We start from the raw sequence: 27,158 nt of genomic DNA, 5'->3' as shown, positions 1-27,158 counted from the left end.
AAACAGCCTTAGTGCCAATTAATAAGCAGGGGTAAACAGAGCCCCCAGTATCCATCTCAGGCAACCAGGCCCTATTTGTGGCACATTCCATATTAGACCACATGCTTACTTCCCTCCTAGATGCACACAAGGATCATGAGAACCAGGATTCTTCTGGCGCTTCCCTGCATTTGTACATGTATGTACACACATGCACACATGGTTTGTCCTGTCCCAACTTTTGCCCCGTGCAGAAGCAGAGAGAATCTGTCGTAGCGTGCTTATTTTAAACTTGAGGCTTCTTGTTTCAATTTTCAAACCTAAATGACAACAGCTTGACTTGGTCACACAGAGCTATGGCCTTCAGGGTCTGAAAGTCCCTTTTTTCAACCCAGGGCATACGATATATATTATGCATGTGTATCTACTTGTATTGTTACCCTTGATAGCAATTAAAAAAAAACTTGTTAAAAAAATTAACTCATGACTTCACTTTCAGGAGCTCTGATAGGAGTTCTGGAGCGCCAGCTGAAGTTCATATATCCTCTACCAAAGTACTGTATCTTTTCTTGGCAGAAGACTGGCTTGCATGATCTAATAGGTCTTGCTCATTTCAGACAGTTTCCTATTTATCTAGTCATGGCACCACTATTACTGACAACTAAAACGACTTTAGTAATATGTTATGCTATTTCTAATATGAACTACAAATATAACAAAACTTTGCCAGTACCACTGTCTAAGATAGACCATGCAGCATCTCTCATACAAGAAGCTAAGAGCGCTAATTTTTTCTGGGCTGGGATGGAAGATAGATTTTGTCCTTGTCTGGTTGCTGTTTTTGGGATTGGGGAGCGGGAGGGAGACTGTTCTTTGGGCTTTAGTAGTTGCTCTTTCAGCTTTGATCATGCTGTGGAAAATGACATAAAAATTAATAAGGAAGAGGAACGCACTGTGTCATTTCAGGAGAAAAGAAAAGAACTGTAGACAGTTTCTTTGCCAGGTTGCTGGGAAAAGCAGCTTCTCTAGACAGTCTTTGTAAGCAAAGATTCCTAGAGCTCTAGCAGGGGCCTGAGCATTTTCTGAAGTGATGTTCAGCTTTACTCTTCAGAACAGAGTTCATGTTATTTACTGAAAAATTGCTGGCTGCCTGCCAAGCAGAAAAACACTCCCTCACTAGCATTTCAGCCAAGGAAAGAGGAAGTAAGACAAATACTTTAATATTACTGTATTACAGTGTTTAGATTTACCTTTTGGATGGGAAGATGGAGTTTATTACGATGTAAAGACCCCCTACAGACCTAAAAAACAGCCAATGCTCTCTTTTTCCTTTCTAATGAAGTTTTATAATTTAATCAAAGTTAGAAAGTTATGACAGATACCAACAGATCATACCCATGTGTATACATACAATGAGTATAGAGGGGTGGCATGCTTTAATTGTAGTTATTCTGGGAAAAATAAAAAAAAGCCATGTAATTTGATGCAGGTCTCACACCATTGACTTCATTTTGCAAAAGGTGAATAAAGGATCTTATCAAAATATCATGAGATTTATTTCACACTGGGCGTGTCTACACAAGATGCTTTGCTGCTCAGTAGACTAATCTACCGCGCAGTAAAGCACCACCATCTACACGTGTGCAGCATTTACTGCACAGTAGTTTAGTCTAGTGCATGGTTGCCTACTACCTATAAATACAGGTAGCAGATTAACCATGCAGTAACTTCTGTGCAGTATGGCATGTGTAGACTGCTGACCAGGAGCAAATTGCTCCTGGTCCGCCCAGACAGAAGGAGAAACTGGAGAAACTGTCCCTTCCCCTGGGCAGCTGCTTCCCATTCCTGTGCTCTAAATTGAAACTGCTCTAATTTGAAACTGTCCCCTTCCTCAGCTGCTACTTCCCAGCTCCGTGCCCTGATTTCTGTATCAGGGTATGGGGCTGGGAGGCAGCTGCCCTAGAGGTGGGACAGCTGGCAGGGGGCATCAAGGTCAGGCTCCCCCCCCTCTCCCCATCCAGAGACCAGGGCCTGACCTTGATGCCTTCTGCCAGCCCCGTGCTGGTACCTGGGGGAACCTGGAGCTCCTCCTGGCTGCTGTAAGCGGGCACAGGAGGGCTGGGGTAGCCCTGCACTGCCCTCCCCTCGGGAGCAAATTTGTTCCCAATGGGTGCACGTGTAGATGCACTGCCTTACAGTGCATTAATAGCATGTGTAGATGTGCCCAGTCTCATGCAATAAATTCTGAAATTACTGAGCCACTGCTTGCACATATGTATATGTACAACCTATATATTATATGAATGGTGTATATAAATATTTATATACAGGTTTATTGAATCTGCGTGGAATATATTTTCATGTCACAAGTGCACATATCTTGTCTGCTATAGATACTAAAGTGGCACCAGAAACTGAAGTCCAACTTCTGTTAGTGTTTCCAAAGTAGACTTCAGTGAGAGTTCAGTAAGAGACTGCAAAAGTTTGCATAATTGAGCCCTAACAGATTTGGGAGCATATTTGTACTTTACTCAAATGCCATAATTCACAATTATGATGCCACTACAGTTGCACTCAATATGTTAACCAATACTATTGCAGTCTGCAAAGGAACTGAAGTAAACCACACATTCTCCATAGCTTTCCAAACTCCCCACCATTAGTAAGAGCATGTATTTAGCTGTCCTAAATCAAACTACAAATGTAAAAATGTTAAAAGCATAAGCATATAAAAGAACAAGGAGGTTCATTTGTGCCTCATGTTTCTCATCAGAAGATATGATAATACAAACAAAAAAGTTGTAGCCAAAGCCAAAGATTCATATACTATAAGGTCTGAAGAGACTATGGTGATTTACCACAACCTCCTGGTGTCCGGAGCTTCTGATAACACTGCACATTTCTTGGTGGTCACCTTCTCTATCATCATAGCTTTTTGATATATGTACAATTTTAGGCCTCATATATTACCAGGCAATACCTTTCTCAGATCCCCTATATGTTTTTTGGAGTATTGAACCTAAACTGAATGCTCCCTGAGCTTTGAAGAGTTGAACTACAAACTGCTAGCCCAGCTTAAAACCCTAACAGAAACACCACCCACAACAACTCAGAATCTGCCCTCTGCCCAGGCTTGCATGTCTGCTCTACATTTGGATTGAAATTTTACATTTGCTGAAGCTTGAGGCATGTTGAATTTGGGTCTTTTGTTTGGTAGGAGTTAATGGATAAATACAGATGCAGAAGATAGGGATGTATTTGGTAGCTGTGTCGGTCTGAGACAAAAAGAAATGCAAAAATCTAGAACTCTTGGTTCAGAGCTGATACCTTTTATTAGACCAACTGAGAAACCGCAAAATAGATATGTATTTTTCTGCAAGCTTTTGGGCTCACACACCTTTCATCAGGCTCAGGGAAAGTTGAAGTTGGTAAAAAGTCCCCATATGTAGGAAATAAACTTCATTTTTGCACAGAGGAAGCTGAAGCTGGAAATCTGTCCCTCTGGTCCATGAAAATATACATGTATTTTCCTGTGCAGATAAAGGTCCTTATGTGACTGAGTATGTTGCTATATAAACATACCTTTTTAAAGTTATGGACAAGTCTTAAGTTTAAGTCAAACAGTTCTGGATATAAATCAGATTGCCAGGTGTAAAACAAGTATCTGACACAAATGAGACACTATGATAACATGCCCTCTTTTGTGCATGCTCATCTTTAGACCGAATGCAAGTGTACAATCCCATGCTGGGCTCTTCTTTCTGCTTGGCATGTCGATGTGCAGCATCAGAAATGATCAAAGATTTTATTAGCTTTCTTCTCGTATAAAGAGATGGTAATAAAAGACAGTTCTGCTATCACTGCAGTGACATCACATGCTGTTGACCTTAACTGCATGAATTTTAAAGAGTTGTTTTTAATGCCATCATGGCAGAGTAAGGAAGTCTTAAGAGTGTATGTGGAGGGGAAAGGGGCTTAGCAGTACTGCTTCTAGAAAGTAAAAGCAGCAAATGAAAAACCCACCCCGAGGTCTCTATTATATGGTTGTTAAGAGAGAAACTGCATTGTGGGATAAATGCCTGGGCTATTGTTCAGTTTTAACTCATTCCTCACTCAGACAAAATCCCACTGCAGTTAGTGGGAGTTTCCCAGAATAAATGAGTGACAAACTTTGGGTTTGGCTTTTGGCTTGTGAAAGATTAAAGTCACTTATCTGGCACATCTTGGGAACTCAGAACTGTCTACAATATTCTCTGATGGCCATTGTCTTAATCACTGTTTATCAAATGGGATCACTTATTAGTACTGCGATCATAATATATTGCAGAGTCTGCCATAATCTGTTCTGTTATCCTCCAGAAGTTAAATGGTAAAATCTAATTCCATATGCTCCCTTACTTAAGGGATGATGCCTGGTTCCAGGTCAGGACAGGAAGCAGTAAGTTGTAAGGAGTAACTGAAAGGAGAACTTGAGTTAATGCCTAACATACTGTAGGTGGATTCATTTCTAGTTTTGAGCTATCTCAAACATGACATATTTGTGACACCTTTGGGAATGTTTTTGAGTACAAACACTAAATCATAATCGGACATAAATGAAACATTTTAATTTGTGACAGGCAATTTTGTAGAAAAACTGCACCACGAAGCACACAGTCATCATTAAAAATAAATTTCCAAATACATTTTACATTTATTTTTGTTGAGAAACACTTATTGGTTGAACTTGCAGTCTGCTGTTGGAGTGAGGTGATTGCAGTTTCTTTTAACTGTTTCAGAGCACCACACACAAAAGAGCAGAACGCAGTGGAGAGTGGCTTATAACCAGGGATCCTGGTTTTCTCTGATTTAAAAAAATCCCCAATTTTGGGTTAAAAAAAGCCCAAATCCACATTTTTCCATTATTAAAATGAAACATCATCATATTTCTCTCTATATATTAGTGGTGGTTCATTTAAATCATGGAAAAACATGGATTTGGGGTTATTTTTTTAACCAAAATTGGGGATTTTTTTAAATCAGAAAACCAGGATCCCTGCTATAACCATATTCTACTACAGTTCAGTAAGGATACTATACTGCTTACCTCTGTGTATTTTGTGATTGTGACAGGCAAAAATAGAAGACGGGAAGGAGGGACCTATTAGCAAGATCTCACCCCCTTCATTTACTTCTCTTTGCTATTAGAAACACAAAGCCAAGCCTCCTTTCCCCCCTCACATTTCTTGACAATTTACAGTTGAAGCAAAGGTACAATAGCCATGTCTGCAAAAATCTATAAACAGCTGGCACAGCTGCAAAACCCACAAACCCATGCTGAAAATTGGCGGCTGCATATACACATTTTGCCTCTAAAAACCAAACTTTCCCTCTTTCACTTCCTGTGTGACACCCACTGTGGTATCCAAGTGCTGGATAATGTAAGGTAAAATACCTGAAACACAATCCAGGGAACTTTTAGCTGACATTTTATAATTTTAGGCAAAAAGCAACACAGATAAGAAGAATACAAATTCAGTACAGCCACCTATTATACACTCTAGAGTTCAGACATCAAATTTTTTAACTTCTCCATTTTCTGCTGGCCTGTGATTTATATATCTACTCATTATGTATGTATTTAACATTGTTATTAAAATACAGCATTTAAATAATGTTCCTCTTTGTAACTAATCACCAAAAATCTCCTTTGCGAACTTCTTTGGTTTTGACATGACGTAGTTTCCTCAGGTCAGCCCCAGCCCAGCTCCAGTAGCCATATTTCCCATTTGTTTACTCATTAGAAAAAAGCCATATTCTTTACATGAGCAAATAAGGTTAAAGGAGATATCCCATTGCTATCAAGGACTTGTGATCCTTCTTCTTCAAAACTTATGTAATTTTTTCCGCTCCTACTCTTTCAGTATGCTAAAGTTGCATGTTTATAAAGCAAGATGACTTTTCCCTCAATATTTTATTTCTTTCTTCTTAATATGCAGTAGGATTCTGTTATTGCCCATAAATCTATGTTGGTGAACAAAGTATACTCAGTGTCATAAACAGAGATTCATATATTTATTGTCCTAGTTTGTATATTTATTCTGTGTACAAGCCATTAGATTCCTCCAGGATTTCACTGATATTTTTTCTAATTCTACCGTAGGGGGGCTGGGCATTGCAAAATCTACTCCATTGATAGTCTACCATGGCTTTGCGTTTGGTTTAGAAATGACAGAAAAAGCAGCATGCAATACAAAAGTTAAAGTGAAGACAAAGCGATAATGAAGAGTAAAATAAAAATAGAAGGTAGATAAAAATAGGAATAGAGGAGGTGATACAAACTTTCTGCTAAAAAAACACATTGGTGTTTGAGTCAGCTTGTCTACTGGCTTCTATGTGATGTCATCACTTACACTTACATAAAGCTGGTATAAACTGTACGTAAAATGGCAGTCACACAGACAACATTCATGCCCATGCTGCAGATATAAAATACTACAGAAGATTTAAGACAGCTCATAATGAATATCTCTCCACAAATTCCAATTTATACCAACTAATCTTCTAACAATTTCTTCGTTTCCTAATGCATGTCACAGGATTGTCTTTAGCTAGAGGGGTAATATCATTGAGCAATACCCTGGATCACGTGCTGGCTCATTTGCACTAAAAGGAATTGTAAACCTTTCTAAGATTTCCCCAGTATGAGGGAATCCCTGGCTAATGCAGAGCTGGCTTAAAGCCACCTCTGGTCTCCAGCTGGACTTGAGACAGTTGAAGACCTGGGCTGTTGTCTTTTAAAATGGGTTCTCTCTCAGAGATATACAGCATTGGGCCATGCTGAGAAAAAATTGCAGGCTTGAATTCATATTGTTCTGCCATCATATCTGTATTACACTTCTCCACTTAAGTGGACTTCTCCAGAACTGTATGGACTTGGCATTTTATTACCATTTCTTGTGAATCATTCCATATTCTCTCCTTTTTTAGGGGGATGTTTCCCCCTCTGGATGAGCCCTATTACTTTGTTGGAGAACAGTCCTCATCCTCATTTAAATGACAGCTGAAACTTATTTACAGTTCCTCTGTTGGCTTAGTTAGGTTACAGTTGTCAGTCTTGATACCTTCTTTACCTGAATCATGCTACAGCTGTAGCCTTTTTGACATTGTGGATTCAGACACAATAGAGATCCGAAAGGTGCAAAGTCAAAGTTCCACAAAATATTAGAAGCCTTTTATATTCTACACTCAAACATTGCTCTTTAAAGTGTTCTAGTAAGAGCAGTTACCCCAAATAAGTTGATTCTTTATAAAGCAGACCCTGAAGGAACAACACCTGGTTGCACACATAATCAAGTAAGGTCCCCAAAGAAAACGAATGTACTAGCCTGCAATAAAGCCCTATGAAGGCCATCCTTTTAGTTCCTAGGATCCATCACATGTTGGTTTTAACCAATTTGCTTTCACCTTCTCCATGAACTTTCAGTAGCTGTTACTCACTTGTAATATTGCTTTCCTAACACCAGATGGTGCTGTATAAAGGTATAAAGAGTATTACCTCCAGGCCCCATTAGTTAGTATAAATGGAGTCTGACTAGTAACATCCAAGTGTCATGGCCTTTCCTGATTGCAGATAAGCTCATCATAAACACATCTCAAGGGTGAGTACCTCTCTATTTTATCATCAAAATAAGAAGCGAGAGAGGAAGAGATAATTTGGTAAGTCAGTTCTCCCTTTTGGAAGAGACTCTGTGGAATGCAATCGGAATTTTAGTACAACATAATAATGTATGTTATTGAATGACCCCTTTTGTAGAGCTTTGTTATTAGCAGGCTTCCCGTAAAAGATGTACTCTGCTTAAAACAAACAAACATAAAAGGTGGAGGGCAGAACCAGGGGGAAAAAAAACCCTTTTATGAGCATTCCTATGTTGTTTTGTGTAACTGTATTACCCCACATATGTGAAAAGCAATCTCATCAAAAACCTTCCTGAAGACCCATTTCTATTCTGACGTATGGTCAACATCAATATTTCTTTGTTTTGATTTGTTTTCCCCAACATCTTGGAAAGCCTATGGAAATGGCAAGATGTTTCCTGCTCTGTTGGTACGTTGTATTCCAATATTTATGTTGAGCTTTTCAGAGCAGGGTACCCCATCTCTGTTATTACAGATACATTGAACAAATAAACCCGTCTTTGACACACCTTAGGCACGATTATAATTCAAATAAAAAGAACTGTAAAGGTGCATTTCTTGTTCTATGCTGTAACCCAACCTAATAGGTTTTATTTCTGAGAGTATTTTTACTTGCTGTGCACTTACCTCTCTAGGACGTTCCATGAAACCCAAAGCAGTTAGATGTGGAAAAACAGAGACAAAATTGTTCTGCTGTGGTTCATCGTCACTATATAAAAAAGATGCCAAGCTAACGTCATGCTTATTTAATTTGGGTGGCAGTGCAGTTATGCCAGAATTTAATTTGGCCAGTGCAGATATATTTGAGATTAATTTGGTCAAATAAATTTTAAGTGGGATTAATCAAAGCTTTTTTTTTTCTCAGGGTTGAGCCTGTGGCTCTATTGTACTTTAACCTTCCCTGTAGGTTTGTGTTAGTGGTTTACCACTAATCTTTCAATACTCTCAAATGAGCCATTTTGTTATTCTGTATTTTGCTCCCCAGTGACTGATCTGGCCAAGCTGTTGAGAAATTAACTAAGATATAATGTGCTACTCTCTCTAAATATCTCGTGACATTATTATATTGTTCACTCACAGCCTGAGTAAATGAATTTGTATTGTAGATACCTTTACAGTGAGGGGAAAAAAACCTGGGGAAAGAGACAGAATTAACACTCAGTCCACATAGACATGTGAGGACAGATCCTTGGATGCTGTAAATCAGTATAACAACAGATTATATCACCTGGGCATCTGTCCAATGTCAGCCTTTTTCTTCCTGGATATTTTAGTTCATCTATTCCATTTCATGGCAAGTGGGCGTAACACCTATTACAGAACAATAGTAATTTCCTCCACTAAAAACTGAAAAGATTTCTTGTGCAATAATAATAAAGTTTTCTTAGGAATAGGCAGATGCCCTCCATGAAAATAATGTGAAACTGCTGGGGGGAGGGGAGGCAGTGGGGAGCAGAATAGCATTGGTTAGTTATGGAAGCGTGTTATGTTGATTGTGATGGGTGCTGATTTGACAGGCCTGAGCGAGAAGTTTAATATATATCCGCAGAACAGGTGTGATTAGGGCTGGTCAGAATCTTCCAATGAAATATTTTTCATGGAAAAATACTGATTAATCATTGTTGACTGACTTATTAATGTCTAGTTGAGAGGGAAGGTATCAAGTGATGTTTTCCAGCAGTCTGTCTTGAGTCTGGTATTGTTCAGCATCTTCATGCACTTGGGATGGAACGATCCCATGCATGGTACAGGCTGGGGACCAATTAGCTAAGAGTAGCTCTGCAGAAAAAGACTTGGGGGTTACGGTAAGCTGAATATGAGGCAAGTGTGCCCTTGTTGCGAAGATGACTAATGAGATACTGGGCTGCATTTGTAGGAGCATTGCCAGCAGATCAAGGGAAGCAATTCTTTCGCTTTATTCAGCACTGGTGAGGCCACATCTGTAGTGTAGTGTCTAGTTTTGGGTCCCCCACTACAGAAAGGATGTGGAGAAATTGGAGAGAGGCCAACTGAGGGCAATGAAAATGGCTAGGGGCTGGAACATATGACTTATGAGGAGAGGCTGGGGGGAACTGGGCTTGGAGAAGAGAAGACTGAGAGGGGATTTAGTAGCAGCCTTCAACTACCTGAAGAGCCGTTGCAAAGAGGATGCAGTTGGACTGTTCTCAGTGGTGGCAGGTGACAGAACAAGGAACAATGGTCTCAAGTTGCTGCAAGGGAAGTTTAGATTGGATATTAGGAAAAATAAAACCTCTCTCACTAAGAGGGTAGTAAAACATTGGAACAGGTTATCCAGAGAGACCCCTGACTTTCCATCCTTGGATGTTTTTATGATCTGGCTAGACAAAGCCTTGGTTGGGATGATTTAGTTGGGGGCAGTCCTACTTTGAGCAGGGGGTTGGACTAGACCTCTTGAAATCCCTTCAAACTCAAACTTTCCATAGAATGATAGAAAATTAATGTTGTTTCTGGCATTTTTCCTGTAGCTGGAGAGCTGTGAAGATCATGTCAGCTATGCCTCTTGATGCCCTAAACCCACATTAGGATTCCAGGAGAAGTTCTTCAGCAGGTGGAAGAAGATGATTCGGGATGGTTCCCACAATGATTTCTCTTGTGGTAGAGAACAAGGCAATCCCTCTGTAACTTCTACAGTCAGACTCGTCTCCTTTCTTGAAGATTGTCATAATCTTGGCGTTCCTGAGGTCACCTGGGATTTCTTTACTGTGCCAAAGCCCGAAGATGAGGGCACCTTCCCCTTTTCCTTTATCAGGTCTTGTCCACCTTTAGGTCTCAAGGGGGTTGGTCCCCAAGTGCATGGAACGTAGATGACATTGGTAGCATTGAAGAAGACATGTATGTCGTGGATGTCAATGAAATGTTGAATCGCCTTTGCCTTGTCTCCCTAACATTTGTTCTTCATATAATGGGTCCTTCTTTGGATTTCTGCCATGGCTTGTTGATGATTCTGTTTCTTCTGCTTGGAGCTGATGTAATTCTGCCAAGTATAGAAGGCCTTCTGCTTGTGGATGAGCAACTCTTGGATCTCCCAGTTGTTGTCATGAAACCAGTCTTGATGTTTCTTCGTAGAGAATCCAAGTGTCTCTTTGCAGGTGCTGATGATGATGGAGTTGAAGGCACTTAAGTGCTTCTGACATTTTTCTATTGTTATTGATTGGAATACACCAGTTTTGTGTTTTTTATTGAGGCACTAGTGGAAGAGGTCTCACTTGATTGGGTCCTGAAGTCCTTTGACACTGGTCTTCTGTTGGCATTGCTTCTGCTGTAGCTATCATTTGGGAGCCAGTTTGAGCAACATAACCAAGAAGAGGAGGAGTTGGTGATTAGTTCAGCCGTTGTCAGAGTCTGGTATTGCTTAGCTGATGAGCACATCATTGTAATCCCAGGCATGAACAATGATGTAATCAATTGGGTGCCAGTGCTTAGATTGCTGATGTCTTGTGCCTGGTTTTCTAGCAGAACAGGCTGTTGGTGTCCATGTTCTGCACATTTGGTCTAGAGAGGAGGCTGTTGGAGTTGCCCTTTCCAACTCCTTTCTTGCTGATGCTTTCATTCCAGTGGTTCAAGTCCCTTCCAACTTTGGCATTGACATTGCCAAGAGTAAGTCGGTCTCCTTCCAGAGTGTCAGAAAGGACTTGGTCAAGGATGGCATAGAATTTCTCCTGGGTTTCATCAATGGTATCAAGAGTCAGGGCATACATGCTCATGAGAGTAGCTTATTGGCTCCCTACCAGTTTACGACAGAGTCATGAGGCACTTATTAATTCTGATAGGGAATTTGTTGAGTTAGTTTATTAATTCATTCTTGATGTCAAAATGAACTCCATGAAGCCACTGTTTTCCTTCCTATTGACTCTTCTAGAAGAAGATATAGTCAACTCATCTTCCACTCACCAGATCTCACTCAGTGCAGCAACATCAGTGTTGCATCTCCTGAGTTCTTGAATCACAATTGTGGTGCAGCGCTCTTAGCATTCACTGTTAGGATTGTCCATGAAGGTCCTGATGGTCTAGGTCCTGATAACGATGGTGCAGCTTCATTGATATTTTTGACTACAGTAAAAGTGATCTGACTAGATGTGCCCTTTTCCCTGACTGGATAACCACTTTTTCTAGCCCCCTCCCCATGTGGAGTGAGCACAATGGGTCCTGAAGAGGGCTGCTCAGTCAGTTACAGTTGTCGAATTGCAGTCCTGCCTCATTCAAGTGCTAGATGACTTTCTTATGACTGCCACTTTCATACCAGTTCATGACTAGGTGCTTCCAGACCTCATAATCCTGCTCCCATCATTACTAGCTGGTCACCAAAGGGCTTGAAAAATGCACTCATTTTCATGGAAGACACCCATGTGTGCCTTCTTTTATCATGGAGAAGCTGCTGCACATCAGCTTCCACGTGGTTCTTAACAGAATGGGACCTTAATCCAATGAGACCAAGACAAATTGGGGATCCTGTTCTGCTGCAGCCTTCTGCCTTTGCAGCCATTGAGACTCTAACATCTTCCACCTGCTCTGCTATTGAGGACATGTAGATCCATGGCAGGGGCTAGGGGCTGGACAGGCTTATTATAGTGGCAGCCTCTACTTGCTATGTCACAGCAGCATCATTGGATATATGTAACTCTTCAGGAGGGAAAGTGTTGCCATCTGCTGTCCTCACCACATCCAGGTGATGCTGCTGCTGCTTGGCCTGAGACTGATCAGAGTTACCCCTGCCTTATTTTGCAGCTAACCTTTCTTGAAGTTAATTCTTCTATCTGCCACATGTGGATGCACTGGGTAGCAGTACAGCTCTGCCTCCAGATCACAATATAAGTCAAAACGGTCTTGTTGTGGAACACCCCCCCCTCCCCCCAGCATACTGGGTTGTATTAACAGGAGTATCACTTGTAAATCAAGGGAAGTGATTCTTCTACTCTATTCAACACTGTTGAGACCTTACCTGAAGTACTGTGTCCAGTTTTGGGCTCCACACTTCAAGAAGAATGTGGACAAGTAAGATTTATATGTGGAAGAGTCTAGTGGAGTGTGACAAAAATGATTAGAGGCCTGAAAAGCATGACTAAGAGGACAGGATGAAAGAACTAGGGGTATATAGTCTGGAGAAGAGACGACCAGGGGGAAGGCGGGGGGTGTCGAGAGAAGACTACGAGGGTGGTCAAGCATTGGAGCAGGCTGCCTAAAGAACTTCTGGCCTCTCCAGCTTTGGAAGCTTTCAAGAACAGACTAGACAGACTCTTGGCTTGGTTGGGATAGTTTTTATCAGGGATGATTCTGTCTTGAGCAGGGGGCTGGACTTAAATGACCTGGTGAGGTCCCTTCTAGCCCTACTTTCCCAGTATCCTAATACTCATGGAATTTGGTGGGAAGGGTCACTTTCAGCAAATCTGGGGGGGGGGCGGAAATGCTTAAGAAGTGTTTAGAAAGCATCCAAATGTCTTGTCTTGTTCTAAAGTTTAAAAGGTGTGTGTTCTGGTTCAAAATGACTTTGTTCTAAAATTTTAGTTTTGTATACTTAAGTAAGGCTAACAATAAAATAAATACAATGTCTCCATAAAAATTAGATTCATTCAAACAAAACCTGCAATTAACCCAATCCATATGTTGTTGTTTTTTACTATTTTTTGTTTTCAAGGTTTTAATTGGCCATCCTGATTTGTGTTGGAGAAAACTTTCAAAGCCTTAGAAAATTACTCAGGATAAAAAAGAAGCTTTGTGCAGTTCTATAGATAGACTGTAGTTTTACCCTTTACATGCACTATCTTAACTCTTAGCTAGAGGAACCCTCTTTACAACATGATCTGTAATGCATTGAATCCTTGCCCCCTTTTTGAGACTTCTGGCAAGAAAATTAATGAGCTCTAAGCATGTTGGTATTTTGATGATAGTTCCAATCTGCTCTGATTTCATGAGATGTTCGTAAGTTATCAGGTATCAGGAACTTTGTCATTTCTCCCTCCAGACTGGGCATGATTTAGTAATGGAGGTGAAAATCTCCTTAGTTTATTATCATTTCTGAGACATCTACCCCTCTGAACCCTCTGTTCACTAAGTGAGGGCAAGAGTATTGTGGACAACATCTGAATGTGATGGAAAGTAAAACTCAGAAAACTCCATGTAGTCATACCTGTTAGTATGACTAAATAAAGCTACAAAGGCTGCTTACAATAGTTTGCAGCAGAATAGTAGGACAGCAGGAGAAGGCACTCCTCTGTTGAAAATAAACATTTATCAAAGCACAGTTTGACATAAAATATATATATTTTCAACTCTGTAAATGGGAGTCTATTCCTCCACTTGTTTTGTTTTGTTCCATTTTGTAGGCAGCTCCTCCCAGGCAAAGACTTCAGCCATTTGATGAAAGAAAAGCTGCTAAGTGTTGTTTCTTGGTTGTTTTGTTTTGTTTTTTTTTAAACCCCCAAAACATGTACTTTATCTGGAATGGGGTTTTTTTTTTGTATGTTTATTTTGAATCTTTTAAAACATTATGCTCAGGTACCTAGACAATCATTTTGTAATAAATCAATCAAGAAATGTAGGAGACATAATAAAATGAGTCAGCAATGAATTTCTTCTCTCTGCTACCCTCCATCTTTCGTATAACAGGTCTTCACGGTTTACTTTTCAATGTTCCCTGTCTGGATTTTGCATTATAGCAGTAATTCTCAACAAGGGTGCTGCAGCACCCTGGAGTGGCTTGAGATCCTTTGAAGAGTGCCCTGGAGTGCCATGAAAGATTAGCATTGTTAGGTGCACAAATATTATTTACAAGATAAACCTAGAGACTTCAGAATTGGAATCCATAGTGTTAACTTTCTTCCCTGTTATGGTCTTTCTGAGTTCTTTGCAACAGAAAAATTGCTGTATTATTTTTCTGTAGTCAAAAAATGAGCAGAAACTAAGGGCTGGCACTTTCTGAGGGGTGCCTTGAGTCTAAAAAGGCTGAGAACCGGTGCATTAGAGAGACAGCTGTAGTCGGTACTTGCTAGTGTTCTAATCCATTAAAATGTTTTTCATTTATATTTAAGCTAAATAACCATTTTTACCATTTAAAATACTTAAAACAAACAAACAAAAAAACAACCCTCTGTGTAATGGGCCAGGGGGAGGAGGGGAGACTTTACCATGCATTTTGTCTTGGTCAGGTTATCATATAGTGTCTATTCAAAATAGCACAGCTGGAAACATGTTATGTTGCTTTTGCAGCGATGTTTCCTCCATCTTTATTTCTTCCGAGTAATACAGTTTCTGAATTAATACCAGTCTTTTTTTTTAATTGAAAATACACATTTTAATCCAATAGGTCAAGGGATTAGTAATACGATAGGGAATAGCTGTGGAGTTAACTCTATTTGGCCCAAGATAATATCTGATAATTGTTACTTTTTGGTCTTTGGAAAATGTGTTAATGAGAGAATAAGTGGCTGGTACGGAGCTGACTATACCAGCCTTAAGCCTCTGTCTTTCAGTTCCAGCATAGGACAGGCATGTCAGAAGCATGTGAGGGGGCATAGCCAGAGCTTGCTGTACTTTGGTATTCCCAATTAGTCACATGCTGTTGAGCAAAGTCTTAAATGCTGCAAATCTGATTCTGAATGTGGAATATAAACTGATTTCAAGAGCTCTGCAAATACCCCCCCCCCCCCAAGATGTAATTGTAACGAGAAAAGTTAACATGCAAAACAGATGGACATGCATACAACACAAGAATGTTTAGAGCACAATGCAAGGGCATTTGCATTCAAATATCTGTTTTCCTTGTGCAAATATATACTGATATACTTTTGCAAAAAAAAAGTGCATGTTATGTTTAGGCAACATTTTTGCCTAGATGAGCTGTGTGATGTCTTGTATCGATGACTCTCTTATTCTGTTTCATTACTGCATGGCTTTCAGTGGCTTTTAGCTTATTCACCCTTTTCTTGGGACATTTGTTAATAAATTATCTACCAGTTTCTACCGGTCTAGGGCTCTGAGTAGTATAATGAATGTGCCAAGCTTCATTTATAAAACACATGTTCCATATCCCTTTTGACAAGATCAACATAAAGTGGACATATGTATGGTTAATTTAAAGTGGTTAAATATGAGCAAACAAGGGCCATACCAGGAGAGCCTAGAGTCACTGGGCTGGGGCAGAATGTTCTGATTGGGCAAGCCCAACTTCTGTAAATTTGTATGAAAGTGCCAAGAGAAAGGTGAGACAGTGAAAGGGGGATAAAGCCTTTGAGCAGGGCTAAGATTTATTTGTGTGTGTGTGTAATGAATTTTTCAAATCCTTTTTGGAAACATGCCACATTCTGCTGTTTTGCTAACAGTCCAAGACCAAATCTATGGTCTAGCTGCACGTTTTGTTGTTGCCATTCTAGTGACTCACTGCAGAGGAATTCATCAATCTTGGGTTTGAAATTAACTGCAAAATGCAAAATAGGCAGTTCGTCCCAGGGAGAAGGTAAGCGGTAAGCATATTTTGTAACATAAAAGACATGTTAGGATGTAAATCATATAGGGAAGATGGTTAACTGTCTAGAGAAAAATTGCCAGATATGATGTTATAGATCTTGAAACTCTCTTGGAATTTTATATCAAAGGATCCATTTTATGTTGCATATTTTGGGGGGCCCTTTTGATATCAGCTTGCATATTTCAATTTATAATATGAAACGATGTTTTATCACTTGATGGGCACTGGAGAAAATCTTATGACTAAAATTACAGCTTATAAAAGAAAAATGGAAACAGTATTGTGAAAGAGCCCGCAGTATTATCATATTTTTCATCTGCTAATGCCGCCTGTTTCCACAATTGCCCATTCCACATAAAAACCACTCTTCCACTTTCCCTTTCCCAGTAGTTGTGACAGCATTTTACAGTATGAGGCTTAAACTTTGCAGTATTGAACTTTTTGGCTAGGGACAGAAATCGCACAAACTGGTATAAGTGACTGGAAACCAGTCTAAACCTGTAACATAACAGAAGTTCACTGCACACAGACCAGTATAAGAAGGCAGAACCTGGTTTAAGATGGACTTGGATCAATGTAGTATCAGACTTAACTGATTTCGGTTAAGCTGGTCAGCTGAATTTCAATACCCAATCCCTTCCCTAATCCGGCATTTTTAGGATGCTTTGTGGGTCCCTGCTAACACTCCCTTGCAGGGCAGGTAGGCTAGCTTCTGTTGGTGCTTGTCTTCTCTGGCTGAGCTGGGCTGCCTTGACCCCAGGCTATCACCAGGGATCCTGGTTTTCTCTGACTTAAAAAAAAAATCACAAATTCTCCAATTTTTTTTTTTTAATCCCCCCCAAATCCACGATAAAAATTAAAGGCCCCCCATGGTCCTGTTAGTGTCCCTCACAGCCTCCCCAGCCCCACACACGCAGGCACATGCACACGCACACCCCAGCAGGTAGGTGTGTGTGAGAAGATGAGGGGAAAGAAAGGGGTTGGGGGGCAGATTGAGAATGGGGGAGGAGGAGTGCATCTCTGAGCCTGCTCCTGGGGCAGGGTGGTGAGGGCAGTGGTGCCCCTCTGTGGGCTATACAAATGTCACCTGGCCAGGGAGGGGGGGAAGCTTGCACTCAGCGGCCACCACCATGCCATCACACCATCACTGGAGATGGGGGGGGGGGGGGGGGAAGCTGGCTGCTGGGGGCTGAGGAGTGAAGATGTATTGGGGAAGACATGGAGTGCCTGCCAGCTGGCAGGCATTCCTAGTGGGGCTTTCCCCAACACCTTCCCCTCCCTCAGCCTGGGTGGGCGAACAGGCAGGGGAGGGGGAACATGGCATGACCCAGGGCACAGCAGAGGAGAGACAAGGGGCACTTCCGGCCCCATGCAGCACACCAGGGTGCCCTGCCACCCCCCACATTGGCTCACTCTGTGCCTGCACCCGGGAGCAGGGCTGGGGGGGGCGAGGGCAGTGGTGGCCCTCTGTGGGCCTCATGTACTGCCCAGCTGGGTGGGAGGGGGGGGATGCACACAACGGCCACCACTACTACGCTGCCACCACCGTACCTCGCGCCACTTGCCCGCGACCAGTGGTGAGAAAGCTGCATGGGATGCGGTGGTATGGTGCACGGGATGCGGTGGTGTGGTGGCCACCAGGTGTGAGTCTCTGTTTTTCCCCCCACCCCCAGTTGGTCAGGCTTGTATAGCTCACAGAAGGGCACTGCTGCCCTTGCCCCCCTGGCCCTGCTCTGGGCCAGTGGCGCGGGGTGGGGCAGTGACGGTGCAGTGGTGCTGGCATGCAGTGACTGCCACTGGCATTACACTGCCACCAGCAGCTGCCCCCACACTGCACCTCTGCTTACACCTAGCAGCAGCTGCCAGCACAACTGCACCACTGCTGCCATGCCCCATTCTGCTTGCCCAGAGCAGGGGTGGGGGCAGCAGTGCCCCTCTGTGGGCCTCATATACCTGCTTGGCCAGGGGGGAGGGCTTGCATGTGACGGCCACCACCACGCCTCACATCCCATGTGGCTTTCCCGCCGCAGGTGCGGCAGCGGCAGTGCAGTGATGTTGGTGGCCACATGCGAGCTCCACCTCCCCCCCCCCCCCCCCCCCCGGCTGGGCAGTGCTTGTGGCCTGCAGAGGGGCACTGCTGCCCTCACCACCCCCTCCTGGCCCTACTTCTGGGAGTGGGCACAGAATAAGCTGAGGTGGGGGGCTGGCAGTGCCCCTTGCCTCTCCACAGCTATGCCCTGGGGCATGTTCTGTTTTTCCCCCCTTTTTCCCCCCCCCCTTTCCCCACCTGCCCACCTGACTGCCCAGGCTGAGGGAGGGGAAAGTGTTGGGGAAAGCCCTACTAGGAGTGCCCACCAGCTGGCAGGCACTCCATGTTGTCGCGGGGCACCTCGCTGCCCCGCTCCTAGAGAGCAGAAAACTGCCAGAGGAAAAGCTCTGGCAGTGCATAAGGAGCCCTAGCAGTGATTAGGGAGTACAGCTGTGGGTTGCCGGGGCAACTAATGAGTCAGCTGCCTGTAGGAGGCAGGGCCTGGCCCTTAAAGCCCAGGGCTGAAGCCAGGCTGGCAGTTCCCTGCTAGCAGCTGGAGAGGCAGGAGCTCCCTTAGCCAGGACATAGGGAGAACCCTGATTGCAAGTATAGCTCGCAAGAGCTCCAGAGGTTGGAGCAATGATGTTGTTACAGCCAGGCGGTCTTAAGTTAAGTTATAGCCAGGAGGTTTGTGTTTGCTTTAGTGTTTGTATTAAACCGGTGGCTAGGGTGAGGCTATAAGGGGTTGGAGGAGGCCTCATAGGGACCCCAGATGAGTGGGGCCCCAGTGCCTGAGGAGGGCGCCGGATACTTATAAGGGCCCACTGGGTGTGGGGCCCTAGCGCCCGGGAAGGCACAGTATTCTCGGGGGCAACCCCAGCTGTGAGGAGACCCCGGCGCAAGTAAGGGCGCAACGTGCGGGGTGCGTAGACCCCAGCCCCAAAGAGGGGGCGGCATTGTTAGGGAGCCCAGCATGGGCACAGCAAACCCCAGAGAAGGGGCGATAGGAGCAGGAAGCCCGGCACGGGCCTGTAAGGTCCCAGAGAAGGGGGGCTATTGAGAAGCCTGAGATGGGCGTAGCAAGCCCGGTTGTAAGCTAGTACGGCAATAGCCCTCAGATAGGGGCAGGGTGCTGTGATGGACCCTGACGGAAGGGGTTAGTAGTACAACACCCCAGGAGAAAGGCTAGGTGCTGCGGTGGTCCCCGGCAAAAGGGGATAGCAGTGCAGTGAGCCTAGATAAGAGAGAGTAGCCGTGCGGTGGGCCTAAAGGACCGGAGACTCGGTAGGAAGTCCCGTAGCAGGCTAGGTTATTTTAGAGAAGGCCCAGAGTGGGCTCGATGAGAGTCTCAGTGAGGGGCCGTATATTAGAGAAGGCCCGGGAGTGGGCTAGACTACAGAGGAGGCCCGGGGGAGCGGGCATGTATTTTGACAGACCAATGTCTAGTACATCTGTGAGGCTTGGGGCGTGGTATTAGGGGTTGGTAGGAGCCACGTGTAGCCCATAGGGCTAGAGTGCCTGGAACGCACCCCGTGTACAGGGAGACCCCTGGTGGGTCCGGGAGAACACGGGGACGGAGGTCCCAGCTAACCGTGCCTAGGAGACGTAAGGCAGCCTCCCAACTTAACTCAAGATCAAAGACGTGGCAGGCGAGAATAGAGGGTGACCTTGGGCTGAATAGGCATGGAGAGGGGGCCTTAAGGAGAACACGGCCCTCCTGCAGGACTCTGCCGTGACACATGTCTTCCCCCAACACATCCTCACTCCTGCAACCCCTAAGCCCCACTTACCTCTAGGAATGAAGAAGAATGATCCTCCTGAGGCAGTCTCCAGTAAGTGAGAGCATCGGATCCTGCCCTTTTTCCCCCCCCTCATTCCCCCTCTGGGCAGGGCTGGGGCTTTCCTGTCCCTTTTACAAACAGCTCTTGCAGGCTGTAGCTCTTTGTGAAAGGGAGAAATCCATGTGTTTCCATGCTAAAAGGAAAAATCTGCATTTTTCTCTAACTTTTCAACTGGGAAATCCATGGTTTTTTCTGTTTCTCCATGGGAAATGGAAAATCCGTATATAGCTATCACAGAGCTGAAATGGCAGAGACTCGGCTCCCCAGCTGGCCTGGTGGTAGCACAGGAAGGGGGGTGATGGGGAGAATTGATCCCCTTGCCCTGCCCCCCCCCCCCACTAGGGTCAGCACAGTGGGGAGTGGGAAGGCCTGCCCAGCAAGGGCATCTTCCTGCTACCCAGTACCCCTGACAGACTCTTGCCTGTGCCTCTTATCAGCAGGGGTTGGGCAACAGTGGCAGCAGCCACCCCCACCTGTTCTGGCTGCTCCTTCCCCCTCATGAGCCAACCAGGGTCAGGGCTGGGCCTGGGTCCATGAGGCAGGGGCATCGCTGCTCCCCCACCAGTGCATCATGCCAAGTGAGAATCCCATGAGCATGGGGGACTGCAGCAGCTGCGGTCCCCAGGGCCAGGGGAGTTTCAGGCACCCCTGAGCCTTAGGGACTTCAGCAACCGCAATCCCTAGGGTCCAGGGATTTCATGCACCCTCTGTACTTAACTTTTTAGCCCTAGTGTTTTTGAATTGTTACTTTTTGGTCTTTGGGAAATGTGTTAATGAGAGAATAAGTGGCTGGTACAGAGCTGACTGAAACATTGCTGCTGTAGAATAAAGGAATACTGTGCAATAAGAATAAAACAACAGTTTAACAAACCAGGAGCTACGGGACTGACAAAATCTATTTCCAATAACAGAATCAGCCCTTATGGCTAGAGACAGACATTACACATACACTGGTTTAGGCAATCAGAAACTAGTTTAAACCTGTAACAGAACCGAAGTTCAGAGCACGTAAACCAGTTTCAAAACGTCTGAAACCGGGTTGAGATAAACCTGGTTGAATGTAGTATCAGACTTAACTGATTTGGGTCAAACCAGTTTATGCAATGTCTGTCCCAGACCCCTTCCTGGTTTAAGCTAAAATAGAGCCCCCCAGCATCCCAGATGCTTTGCAGCCCTGGGCTGTGCTGCCCCTCTGCTCCCTAGTAAGAGTTCTGGTGGAGACTGCAGGCGTAGTAGGGTCTGCCTGGCTCCCCCCATCCCTTGTTCCTTGCTGCTGAAGCAGAGATTCCCTCTTTTTCTCCCCCCCACCCAAATCCCCCACAGCACAGGCCCCAGCCCCATGGACCTTAGCTGGCATGCAGTATGCTAGCTAATGCTGAGAGGTGTCTCTGTCTCCAATTGCACTGGGACAGGCAGACAGAACAGTGGCTGTTTAAGGCTTTTTGGAGCTAATCAACAGGCCAGCTGATAATGTCCCTCCATTCCTTCCTTAGAAAAAGCTGTTTAAGAAGAGCTTGAACTAATGAGAGAGGGTTTTTTGTTGATGGGCTGATAAATGCCATGTTATCAGATTCCTCACCTGTTAGGTTTGCAGACAGTATGAAGAAACAGGGAGAGGGATATTGATACTGAGCTTTTCATCAATAGATGCATGTGCTTTACACCCCAACCTTGCCTCAGTGCTAGCCTGGGGCTGGGGGCTGGCAACACTCCTGCCCCTTGAACAGTGAGTGGGGGGGGGGGAAGCCTGGGATGATGCAGGCAGGGTGGGGGTTTACACCCCTTCATGCCCCCTCCCCTTCAGCTTAGTGCTGTGAAAGGGAAGGGCTCCTCTAGTGCCCCACTCCACCGCCCTCCCCTGCCCCCAGCTTCTAGTCTGAGCCACTGTAGGCATATGCCTGCATTTCTTCAGTCCAGAGGGACTGTCTGTACAGTTGCAAACTAGTTCAATCTAGGCAGGTTAGACTAACCTGCCAAGATTGAATCAGTTCAGGCTCAGGATTTTTTTTGAATGTCTGTCCCTAGGCAAAGGGTCTAAAACGTTTTGTTAATTTCCTTACTTGATTGTTATCACCTTGGGGCAGAAATCCTTTCTTGCTATATGTTTGTATAACATTGTTAGCCTTCAATTACTTAAAACCAGTGTAGCAAACAGTCACCTATCAGTCTACTCTGGGGATTTTTTTAAAGTTAATTTCTAATAGGCTGTAAACATACAGGCCAAAACTGCAACATTCCAGCTTTGATAAATATGACCTAAATAGGGTCTTGGCCTAAGATTATTAAATAAATCTATACGTTTACTTTATTTATTAAATCTATGATTCTACAGTTCTTTTTCATTACTGTGGCTTTCAGTGTCCCACATTCCTTATTAGCTTTAATTGTTTCTTTACTTAAAACGAGTGATCTATAGTTGGGTATTGTACTAGTAATAATGCAACTATTTCTCCTGCTAGTAATGTTTTGATACGTTTGTGGGTCCTATCTGACTACTAGGAAGGAGGAATTGTAGTGTGCATTAATAATAACTTTGCTGATGCCTATCTGCTGTGTTCTTTTTTTGGGGGAAAAAAAAAAAAAATGTTGTATGACAGAAAGGCTGCCTGTGCTTTTTAAGCTGCTTTCCTGTTTGTATAGTCCTTATTGGAAAATGCTGAGATTGCAAAGGAAGAGCAACTTTATGATTTTTTTGGGTCACTTTTAGTTTATTACCATATTGAGGTGCAGATCCTGTCATTTTTGTGTAAATTAAGTAATACTTAAGGAGGAAGCTGATAATTCCATTCATTTCAGGCAGTTTACCAGAGGACTACGTTTTTATAGCTTAGCCTTAGCAAAGGTAGCAAGTTTTATCCTTAAGTATTTTACTGATGATCTTGAAGTCAGTTACCATAGATTTAAAATAAACAAAAATACTATAAGGACAATCTTTACCCCTTAGGACACTGATTATGACTTTAGGCTCTGCTTTAAGCAAGGAATGATGCAGAAAATGAAATGTAAGAGGAGCCCCCAAAAACATTGTGACCCTAGAGACATCCCCAGTAATGCTGGTCTGAAGTATTCAAAAAACATGAGGTTGGCTGAAAAATTATAAGGTTTAAAAAATTAGGAAGCTTTTACTAATCATGAGAGATTGGCCATTTGGTGTTTGAACTATTTAGATTCACATCCTCAACCTATTCTGTTCATCCATGAAAAGTATAATGCTGGGTTTTTTTATAATGAAAATAAATAAATAAAAATAACAACCAAACAAAGAGCCAAATAGATTCTCTTGCAGTCACTTGACTCCAGAAGCAGGGTGTTTCAAGAAAAAACCTACTAAGTATTGAAATGTGCCTTGCAATAAAAATCGGGGATCTATCTGGCACCTTTGCAGTCTCTGAGTCAACATTGATTTCCTCTGCCTCCTTCATCTGTGATTGAGTGCTGGGGGTAATAGTTTCATCCTAGCCTGTACTACAAGTACTGACATTTTCTCTCTTCACATTGGCTCTGTGTGGCTTCCAGTGTCATCCTTCCCTCTTAATTGTTTCTTAACTCAATGTTTTAGCAATGTAGTGGGCAACCATCAGCCCTCCGGATCATGGTGTATGCATAAGTGGTCTAGTCAGGTGCCCAATGAATCTGCTTGCATGGGGTCCTGCAAGCATCTCGCCAAGACCTTTGATCTATATGCCTAGGCACAAAGATGGAGTAGAGGCTGCCCAAGACCTACCATCCACCTCTTTTCCCCTCCCCCTTTAAGCTATCAAAACAGAATCCGAAGGCCAGACTTTGTCAGTGCCTCTGTTGCTCTCTGGCAGAAGCTACAACCAGAACTGCTGCTGACTGCCTAATGCCGCAGCAAGGGCAAGTGTTTGTTAAGGTGAAGTCCCCTAACCTTTCTTCAACCAAAGAGTACCCATGAGGCAGTGGGGACTAGGGTTTTGAGCATGGGCAATTGGTGTCACCTTATGGGGGGCACGTGCTGGTCAGGAGGTGCCGGAGCTCTCGGGGTACATGTGCACCCATTATGCATTTCTACTGGTTTTGATGCACTCTACACTTGCCTTACTCTGGAGGTTGCAACCTTGTGGTACTTTACAGGAGCTACCCTGCCACAAGTTGCCCCACCATGTTGCCACCAGGTCCTCCAGTTGGATGCGGTTTATGGCCATACCCAGCACCATTAAGTAATGTACTGCCAGCAGTTACAACATGTAGCAAATGCTGCACCTATCAGCTGACATTACATCTTACCCAAAGAAAGTTTTCCTATGGTTACATACACAGTGTTGAGAGAACTTGTTTTTGGAGTCCTTGACAATATTATGCATAGTACTAGTCACAACCTAATTCATGATTTATGTTGTTCTTTTCACTGGAACTATTTTCATGAGTAAAGTAGCTTGGGTTTGGCTCATGCTGTTGAATATTAAGCATGGGAGTCTTGTAGTAAAAGTGTACTAGATGCAAGGAAAATGTGTCCCTGTCCCAGCTATGTCTGAGATTTCAATATCTTTCTACCATTATATTTATCACCATGCTTATAGTCAAAGCTACCTACTGGGGACTTGGTCTGAGAAAACAGTCTTACCCAAATACATTGATAATGTTGAAAAACTCAGAAAACCATCATTAAACTGCACTTCATGCTACGGCTTAATCTGTCATGAAGTATTTTGACCAAAGGAATGGTCTTTTAAGGACTGCATAATCCCTGACAGTTCCCTGTTATGAATCTTAACCAATGCTGTCAAATACTTTTTCTTAGTCAATAAACCAGATTTTGGTATTTCTATTATAATATGCTCTTGCAGATTTATCTTTTTACTTTTTTTTTTCTTCCACAGTTATTAATTACTCAGTCATCAAACTTTACACAAACTAGTCCACAGTTTCTATGTTTTTGTATCGCATCTCCTAATGGCAATCATTTTGTAATTCCAGTTGATAGTTGATGATTATTTAGGGTCTGCAATAAGAATTGACTTCAGGTTGTGATCAGTATTTTAAGCACTTTTGTCCTCTTTATCAGCATCTAGAATAGTTCCATCTTATGTTTAGCCAGAAGCTTTGAAGTCATTGATAATTTTTCCCCAAGATAGATTTTGGTCCTCTCTTAGTGTGCCATCTTCATTCCCCTTGTTAACATTTTGACAATAGTTCCTTTCTAATAACTTTTAGCTACCTTGCTTATTTCAAAGATATTTACCATATTGTGTTCCATTGCCAAATAACCTCGTCCTATTTATCTTTCTTTTGATGTTCATATTTATTATTGTACTATTGTCTCAAAGATACAACTGGATTGGGTGCCTTTTAACATCTTCTATGTAAACAGGTACTAAATGACAGCTTTGAAGGACTTTTATTTCATTGTTTCCTTTTTGTGGATAGAGTGTCAGCTGCTAGAGACACCAAGGGTGCTGAAAGGGTTATGTTGTTTCTCTTTCTTTTGCTCCAATACTTTCACTTTCCGAATCCTGCAAAATTTCAAAGCTTGTTTGGGAGTTGTCTTTTCGTGATCCTCCCTTCCTTGAGCTGCGGTTCTTTCTTTGATGCATTTCATAGGTTTGTTCAGTTCTCTAGTTTGAAATTTACACTATTAACTTACCTTTGAGGTTGCATGCATACATTGGTCCCTTTTTCTATCATTATGATAAAATTAATGTGGTCATTGTGATGGGAGCCTTTCTTCTTGTTGTCTAGATTTTCCTGCTGAGATCTCTGTGAAGGACAATTTATCCAGGCTGGTATTTTTTTTTCATGCCTTGTAAGTGCTGAGACCCAAAAGAAAGAGTAAATGCTGCTGTTGTTACCACTACTGATAAACTGATTCTCTGCCTGTTCAAGTGGTTGAATTGCTTCTGTTTGGTGTTGAGGGTTCCTGGGTTAAGGCATCTCCAGGGGCTAATTTTTCATACGGACACACACGAAGTAGGATTTCTGCAGTCTTCCATCACTTTAACCACAAGAGCTTTCTCTGGGATGTAATTACCCTGTTGTAATAGACCAAATTTTGCATTTGGGTCTCCAGAGGGAATGCTGATGTGCCGTGTTCTGATTTAATGCCACTACCAGTTTACTGTTCTTCATATTTAAATCCAAGTTCTGCACCTACATTTTTCATTAAGTAAATATTATAGCTATTTGCTGCCCTTTATTATGCAGTATTCTCAAGTATCAAGATAATTTTGCTTTGATTACCAAAAACACTCACAAGTTCAGTACATTATTAAAAATTTAGATCAGCTACTGTACATACTGTACCTTTTTCACTTACAGATGGAGCATAAGGAGACTTACTAATGAGCCTGAAGTTGCTAACAGATTCTGATGGCAGACATGACAATTAGTATACTATCGTCATAAACAGAGCGATTCCATTATCAACTGACTTCAACAGAAAAAGCATAAATAAATCAGTTTGGTATGTTTTGCATTGTACAATAATATAGGGCATCCTAGGTCCTAGAGGTAAAAACCTGTTTAAGACCTTTAATAATTTGGGCTGCCCAACTGCAAAGGTAATTAAAAAATCATGTGCAAATGTCAAAAAATGAGTTGGGAAATCTGAAGATAATGTAAAATTTTCAGGCTGATTAGAACTATCTAAATTACAAAAGCAGTAGACTAAGCTTTCATTCTGGTTTTTGTGGAGATAAGCCACCATTTTGGGGACAAGCTGTTGAAATCTCTAAATTGCCTGTGGTAGGTAGGGTTCAATTACTTTGAGGCAGGCAGAGCAGCTCAGACATGTAAGATATTGGGAAAATGTCAGTACCTGAATAACTTTGGGATAAATTGTCTCTAAAAATGAGCCTCGGAACTGGTGGGCGGTTCTTTTTACACGTGCAAAAACTGAATGTTATCATACGCCAGCTGGATACATATGCTTACAGGTGCTGAGCTGTGTAGGCAAATTATCATTGGCATGTAGAATTACCAATTTTCTTGTGCAAACAGATGCAATTGCCAGCCCATTTTCAAAGGCCACCTGACAACTTGGCCATAAGCAGAACATAAAGCAATTGCGTTATAAAAGATGCAAAGGATTTCCTAATGGAGGGATTCCCATAGATCTCAACTATCAGGTAAGTTATCAAACCTGCATTGGCTGAATGGGACAGATTCAGATAAAGAGTCAGAAACCCTTACA

The 27,158-nt window shown here is 42.9% G+C and overlaps 1 long non-coding RNA gene across 1 annotated transcript; it reads left to right on the top strand.

Moving 5' to 3' along the window:
• Positions 1-7,552: 7,552 nt before the first annotated feature.
• Positions 7,553-27,086, top strand: LOC132243372 (uncharacterized). The gene is made up of 3 exons (XR_009454910.1): positions 7,553-7,619; positions 26,285-26,429; positions 26,966-27,086. It is a non-coding gene; the product is annotated as an uncharacterized LOC132243372 (long non-coding RNA).
• Positions 27,087-27,158: the final 72 nt, after the last annotated feature.

This window comes from Alligator mississippiensis, chromosome 9, assembly GCF_030867095.1.
Source record: "Alligator mississippiensis isolate rAllMis1 chromosome 9, rAllMis1, whole genome shotgun sequence".
Taxonomy (NCBI): Eukaryota; Metazoa; Chordata; order Crocodylia; family Alligatoridae; genus Alligator; species Alligator mississippiensis.
Note: the sequence above shows the minus strand (reverse complement) of the source record. Positions and strands in the feature narration are given on the sequence as shown.